This window comes from Epargyreus clarus, unplaced genomic scaffold (genome assembly GCF_041222505.1).
Source record: "Epargyreus clarus isolate Ecla_fem2 unplaced genomic scaffold, WU_Ecla_fem_2.2 ptg000018l, whole genome shotgun sequence".
In the NCBI taxonomy this organism is placed as follows: domain Eukaryota; kingdom Metazoa; phylum Arthropoda; class Insecta; order Lepidoptera; family Hesperiidae; genus Epargyreus; species Epargyreus clarus.
Genome location: NW_027332226.1, coordinates 4,005,853 through 4,013,485, shown reverse-complemented (window position 1 = coordinate 4,013,485; position 7,633 = coordinate 4,005,853).

Here is a 7,633-nt window from a genome sequence, read left to right as displayed (position 1 = left end):
GTGTGTTTTATTCCTTTATATTCTGTTGTAAGGTGTTTTAAGAATGGTAGATTTTTTGTAGTTCAACTACAGCATCAGTACCCATTTCTGTTTACGAAAGGAGATGTAAAACTATGGTATGGCGTTTTACAGGGTATGCTAAGCAGATTGTTTTTTGGTCGGCTACTAGCAAGTACAAAAAAGCGTTCTTATGTGTTATCTGTGATACAATATCTCGGATTTTACGTGTAGTCTTGAGAACAGACACTGGGGAGGTATTAATGGCTGAAAATCCAACAGTGTTGTTTCCACGGCACCGGGTACCTTTCGAAGGGTTCCGTCTTATCATTTACAAAGAGGTAAACCACAAAAGTTACCTGATAGGAAAAAAGAAAGAAGCCAGGGCGAGTAGAAAAAAACAATATAGAAAAAATGGAAATGTTTCCAGTTCGAAAACATTACAATGACATAACGCAAGAATAGCAAGGGGGATAGAATCCTTAGTTCGCTATCCTAAGAAGAATATTATGTTAACAAAAATCTATAAATCGTGTATATTTATAATACAATGGCAAACGTTTTTTAATATTTTTAATAAAAGTCTAATACATCTTAAAGTTAAGTTGAAAATTATGCGGATCTCCCCCAAACATACCCTGTTTGGGGGAGATCCGCAAGGACAATGATACTCTAAAACGTAGCCTGATTTTCCACAATATAAGAACTCTATTCATCCCATTGTAAGTTGTTTAATGTTCTCGGCTATGTGACTTGCTAAAATGTGTCAGGGTGTTTGCATGATGACTGGAATTTTGAGTTTTGTTACTATAGCTTTTTATATTATGACAGACTGGACATCATTATAATTGAATTACTATTCTCCCTTCACTCGAGGTCATTAGTGATATAGAGTGAAGAGCCAATTATGCATAGGTCAATCAAAAAAGTCCCTATCACAGTTTCTTTTTATACAATATGGAAGTAGTAGACAAGCTTGCAGTCCACCAGATCGCAAGTGGCTACTGCTGCTCATGGACATCTGTAATCAACCCCAGATAGGATTAGACATTCCTCCATGAGTTTGGCCACAAAAGCAGCGCTACCCTTGAGGATTAAGCTGGAACGCCTCAATAAAATATGTCTCCCTTACCACACCCTTCAAACCATAACCTAGCAGCGTTTAACACTGCTGTTATTGTAGAAATAGGCACGGCGGTAGTGCCGCCGGAGTTGAACCACAATGAGTTCTACCACCTTTTATAGATAACTTGTCATCATTGGTTATCATTAAGAGACCAATGCTTAAGATCGCATAGTGTATTATGTACTTACCTTAGCAAAAGGGCATACAGTTAAGTTATAGTCAAACAAAACATGTGCATGACGTTAAAACAGTTGTGCTAATGTCTGCATACTCAAGAAGCACAGTTTCCTTTTGAAAATATTTTATTTAAAAATCACTGCAATATCCGAAACTAAACAAGATTGCCTCGTTCATATATCGTTAAGCAGTGTGATAGAATTATATGTAGAGAAAATTGAATTAAGAATGAAGCCCCTAGACAAAATATGCAGATATGCAAAGGAAAGTAACTGGAATATTAAAGGCGTCATTAGCGAGATTTATAATGTTATTACAGTGTAAGTTACCAAAGACGTCATCCAGACACATTATTTTGTCTGGGGGAGGAATTAATTTTGTGTAGACGTTCAAAGAAAGTACTACATGGAATTCTCTCAGATTTCGTCGTTATTCGGGTAATAAAACATGGGGTTTCGTTGAGTACATTCTACTTATTTTTTCCATTAGGCTAATGGAGATATTTGATGGTTTTAAAAGTGAATGATCTTTGTTTTGTGGAACACGCAAGCTCAATGGGGGTGAATGAAAGGGTCAGGGTGGTTTATTATATGATGGTATTTTTACCGAATATGCAGTCCATATTATGATAATTGGTATCTGCCGTCCACTGTTATCTGTATTGAAGTAGAGAATAGGAGGTACTATCTAAAGTCGATTGCAGGACATTTGTAAGCAATTCCAGGGATTCTGGGGCCGACCAGGGATGCGATGGACTACATATATATAACTCGGCCTATTTTTAACGAGGAGAAATTCTCACGGATCCCCTTCTGCTCGGAGGAACAGAATGACGGACTTTTACTGAATATATTATAGGGTGGCGCAAAATTAATCACCCCATTTTATTTTTGAATAACTTTTGTACTAAGGCAGCCTATATAATTATGTTAGTTTGCTGTCAAAATTGATATTTTAAGCAACTATATTTAAATATTACTATGAAATCTTTTTAAGTAAAATAGATTCATCATCTAATTTTTTCTCCGTTATCCCAAGAGGGGTAGTTTAGATAACATAAATTACGGAGGAGCAAAATGAAAAGAATTCGTGCAAGATTTATATCCTGTTATATTATGAATTCTTATAAATCAACGGGCCTATGAGCTCTTCTTTGATACGACACGACACCGGCACCGCGACATAATAATATCTAAATAGACACCGCAAGTGTACGTCTTTCGTTTATTAAAAAGTACTAAAGTAAGTGCATAGATATATTCATTTATAGATAAGACATGGTACAGTTTTTTATATACTTATACCTATTTAGTAATCATTATTTCGATATAAGTCACCGATATGTTTCGTCGTAAAATAGATTATTTGATTATTTATTTATCTCAGACCGATATTCCTATTTTAAATCGATTCGCTCGGGAACCAAATCACTAAAACGTCCTGAGGTCGTCACAGTAGTAAAATAACTGGCACGCTTGGTTTTATGCAGGTGGTGATAAATGCGCTAAATCTATTTAGATTTGTGTCTATGGCCGGTACTGAAAGAACTGACAGTTATAGTATTGACGGCAGTAACGTTGACGTGTCGTGTCGTCCCAATAAAGAAGAGTCCTATCTCAAAATACATGTCAGAGACTAGAGAAGAGCTAAGCCTATAAATTTTTTACAGTAACATTTATTTAATAGAATATCATAATGGACCTTTTATCTACCTTTAGTGGAATGTAAAAGTTGATGAATAGGGTAAAGAACAATTTCTTTTTATAAGATTATCATGTAGCTTACTTGTAAGATTAGTGTGAGTTTTGAATTAATTTTGATTATGGACCTTAATTGAAGATTCGCTTCACAGATTTTTGGGTGGCGTTTAGTGTTAATCTATCGCGAATTTGAAAAGATATTGAAAGTAATAACTTGAAGAATACATAACATTTCGTAAATCTGCTATGCGTGCGTTACTAGAACCCGGAGTATCCACTGCAAGATAGCAATTTTTAGAACGCTATGCTACCTGTATGTGGTGACTTAAAATCACCCCTATTTTATATTTCTCACAGGTGTTTTCGCACAATATTCTAGGCTTTCGAGCTAATTCAAATTTCCGAACACGATACCTGGGCTGAAGACCGAGCGCGTGACTCTACATTAACAATATACGGCTCTACATCCACGTTTTAGTAGCCCGTGTCGGCAAGGATATTTTAACGAAAAAAATGGGTATTAAGCATAGTTTTTCGTTAAATTTCAAATCATGCAACTGAGTTTCGTCATGACCACGATCCATGGAACTGGTTGAGATATCAACAATAAAGATATGAAAACCGTATTATTAATTAAACCTACCTACAACATATAGATATAGATAGCGCGTAGAAACGCGGTATATACATAACATAATACCAGACGAGCATGCAGTCCAAATGGTGACTGGCTACTGCCGTCCATGGACATCATATCCTTCCTGAGGTCGGTCACAGATGCGCTGTCTTCTGAGGACTAAGCTGTAATGCTTCGGAAATGTTTGCCTCGTGACACACCAGAAAGTAACCCTTAATACTGCTGCAATAAGGCAGAGATAGTGATGTGGTGGAGGTGCCGTCCGCGTCGATCGAGTTCCTCTCGTACCACCTTCAAAATATTAACAGATCAAAAGACTATAATATAATATGATCTATCACCATAAAGGTGCAAACCATATTAAACTAGGATCAACATTGTTTACTTAATTTATCAAACAGAGAGCAAAAACACTACTTGGCACTTTCCACACCAATAATTCACACTAACACTGTTGTTTTTGGTTTAAGGATTTATACAAACAAACAAATGTAGAGAGGTAGTGTGGGGTAGGGTTTAGTGTATTTATATTGCTTGTGTGAGCATGAAGAAAATAGTGTGAAGTATATTAATTAATATATATAAAGTATATAAGTAACTGAACTGTCTAAAATACCTACCTAAAGTGCTGTGTTTAACCGCACTGGGGCAGCGTGATAGCAATAAAAGTCTTTTCCTGGAAAAATGCCTTGCCCAATAGTGAGAATTTACATGGTATAGTATATTCGTCTCGTGCTTTGCGACTCCTCTCAAGATGGGACGGGTTTAGGCAACCGTCCATCGCGCTGGCCAAGTTCATAGTAAAAAAAAATAACTTGTGTTTATTTATAGATACAAGTAGAAGTGTGTCTATAGACACATGTCAGATACAAGTCTAAACAGATTACATTATAAATGTTACATAAAAGCGTGTGTTGAAATTTTCACAAAGTTATCTTCGAGAAATTCGGTGAAAGCAAAAACTTCAAAGGTTTTGCTCATTAACTTAGTTTGTAAATTCAAGCTGGGCTCACACAGTGTGTGGAATACAGAATCTCATAGAAAAAGGTAAATGAGATACTTATTATAAGTTTCACGAACTAACTTGCGGCGCACTTGCTTACGAAGTTTTGAATTTTATATTTCGTGTTTTGACAAGTTAACGTTATTAAATTAAAGTTTTGTAGCTTCACGTGTACCGTGGAAGTCATAAACATGTATTAACTTGAGTTTTTTTTATTTGCTGTTATTTATTGTGATAAACATAATTTAAAAATATACGCGCGAAAAACATATCATAAGCTAACATTATCTCTATCAAAAAGGATGTAACTTTTCAAAAAGTTTCCTTATAAATAATCTACGTGACTAAAGATCCTTCCTAAGGAGATCTTAAGGTTAAGATCTTTCGCGAAGTGCTCCGAAGTTCTTAAAAAAATGTTTAAAGCGCTCTCCTTCAAAGCATTTAAAGTCGATGCATTAGGAATTCTCCTAGTATTGAAAAAAGCCACTTCGCTATCTATATAGAGTATCTTGTACTTACTTGATCACCTTTTAAACCCTCGTAGGTTGTAATGGGGCGATCCAAATGTTAGTCAACATTTGGATACATGATACATGGTGATCGATTCTTTAGGATTTTTTTTTGTTAAGTTCGACAAATTTTACATCCTTTGTCCTTGCAATTATTAAAATGCAAACCATTTCGAAACTTATGAATGATACTAGCAAATAACTATTGTAAATATACCGCTAAACAAATTGTTATGTTAATATTAAACTAAGTTGGATAGCCGAAGATCGTGATTAAAGACAAAATACTTGAAGGTGGTAGAACCCTTTGTGGTTCGACTCGGGCGGCACCACCGCCACACCTATTTCTACCTAATAACAGCAGTGTTAGGCGCTGCTGTGTTCCGGTTTGAAGGGTGTGGTAAGGGAGACAGACTTTTCTGAGGCGTTCCATCTTAGTCCTCTGGGGTAGCGGTGCATCTGTGGCCGACCTCAGGTAGGAATATCTCATCTTATCTGGGGTTGATTACACGTGTCCATGGGCGGCAGTAGCCACTTACCATCAGGTGGACTGCATGCTCGTCTGCTACTCCTATATTATATAAAAAAATACTTCCATAGAAATGCTATAATAAAGAAATATTACTAAAATAAATGTAGCATGTAACTTGAGATGATTTAGTTACTTGACCTGGAATTGCGGTGGAAGGGAAGTTAAACTTCGTTATGACTTCTTACTGCCCTACTTCATTTGTAAGTTTTCGTCATAAACTACTAATGTTATCAAGCTGTTGGGAAATACGGATGTCTATATAGTATTTGCGTAAATATAAATGACGAGCTTTTGCCCGCGGCTTCGCTCGTGTTACGAAGATTATTAACTAAGAAGATTTATACAAACTTTCATCCCCTATTTTATCCCTTTGGGGGTAGAATTGATCAAAATACTTTCTTAGCAGATGCCTACGTCTATGACGTAGGCATCTGCTAAGAAAGTTTACCTGCATGCCAAAATTCAGCCCGATTCGTCCAGTGGTTTGGGCTGTGCGTTGATAGATCACTATGTCAGTCAGTCAACTTTGAGTTATATATATTTAGATGTGATTAAAAAGACAGTAAGGTGTAATAAGTAGTAACTTAAGTTCATAACATCCATATGTGTTGACAGAATAATAAATATCTACGTTTTTTGTTATCGAGGGGGAAACCTTCAAAAAGTACCCGGTGTCGTGGACACGACACAGAGTTATGTGGAATTCTTACTGCACTAAAACCCCCCGGTGGCCGTCCTCGGCTCTGGGTAAAAGACTCTGGGATCTCCAAAGGAACGCAACAGGAGTCCTCTTAGTGCGTTGCTCCGTCGGGCTTCGCCCAGATGAGCACGACGCTCGTCACACTGTCTGGTGTGCACGACGGTATGCGACCACACATACCGTCGTCCATTCCGAGGTAGCTGGTCGGGCGGTTCGAGCTCCCATTTTTGCACCCGCAATTTCCTGTATACTGCACTATGCCACTCAATACACTTGGGTTATGCTGTCACAATTATTCCTCTTAACGTGTCAAAAGAAGCGCAGCTTCGAAAGCAACTACATAAGAAAGTAGAAAAAAAGAAGACGACAATCCCAATGTCCCTCAGGTTCCTTTTTAATTCACACATCTGAGGCGTGCAGCATTGCCTAAAGAATTACCGTCAGACAAGATGAATAATGTAGCGGAAAAATAATGAGCCCGTGTCTCTCTTGCAAGGCAGCTGTCGCCGTGTCAGATTATATTGGCGAGTTTAATAGAAGCGAGTATTCACTTAGGGTGGTGACAGACTCACGTTTTTCGATTGCGTAGAAGTGACGCTGATTAACGACGTGTCATGATTTGTTGACTGTGGAGTTTGTGGCTAATTGTAGTTATTGTTTTATACTCTTTATCACAATGAGTAGCGTAAGTAAATATTGATGACTTGGGTTATTAAAAATTTAACTAAACGAGTTATTGATAAAGAACTGTAGTTAGTTCCACTGTAGGTAGTACTCGTAGGTTCCATATTGTAATTTACAATTCAAATTTAATCAAAAATAGTTTAAAGTAAGTAACACTGTAAAAAAATTCGTTAAGAAGCAGAAGTGCAGTAGCTTTTTTAAAAGTTTTGTTTATTTACGTTATTGTTAATTATTATTTTTTCGCCTTTTAAATAAATGCTTATTATAAAAAAAAAATTGAAATTCATAGAAGTGTAAAGACTATAGATTATAAACGACTATAGATCTACAATTTTTAAGGACATTATGAGCAATAAAATTCGCAGAACAATTTCCAGAGCAAATTCTAGGTGACTCGCAAGAATTTAGTTTCGCGATAACATTTCTCTAATGTGCCGGCTCCCTTAGGGGATTCAGAGGCGTTAATTAAGTTAGGCAACTTGTTCGATGCTATGACAGGAGCACTAACTTTGATATGTGACTTTGTAGTACAAAGATGGGTTGGAAAATTGGGAGAACGCGAGTTATG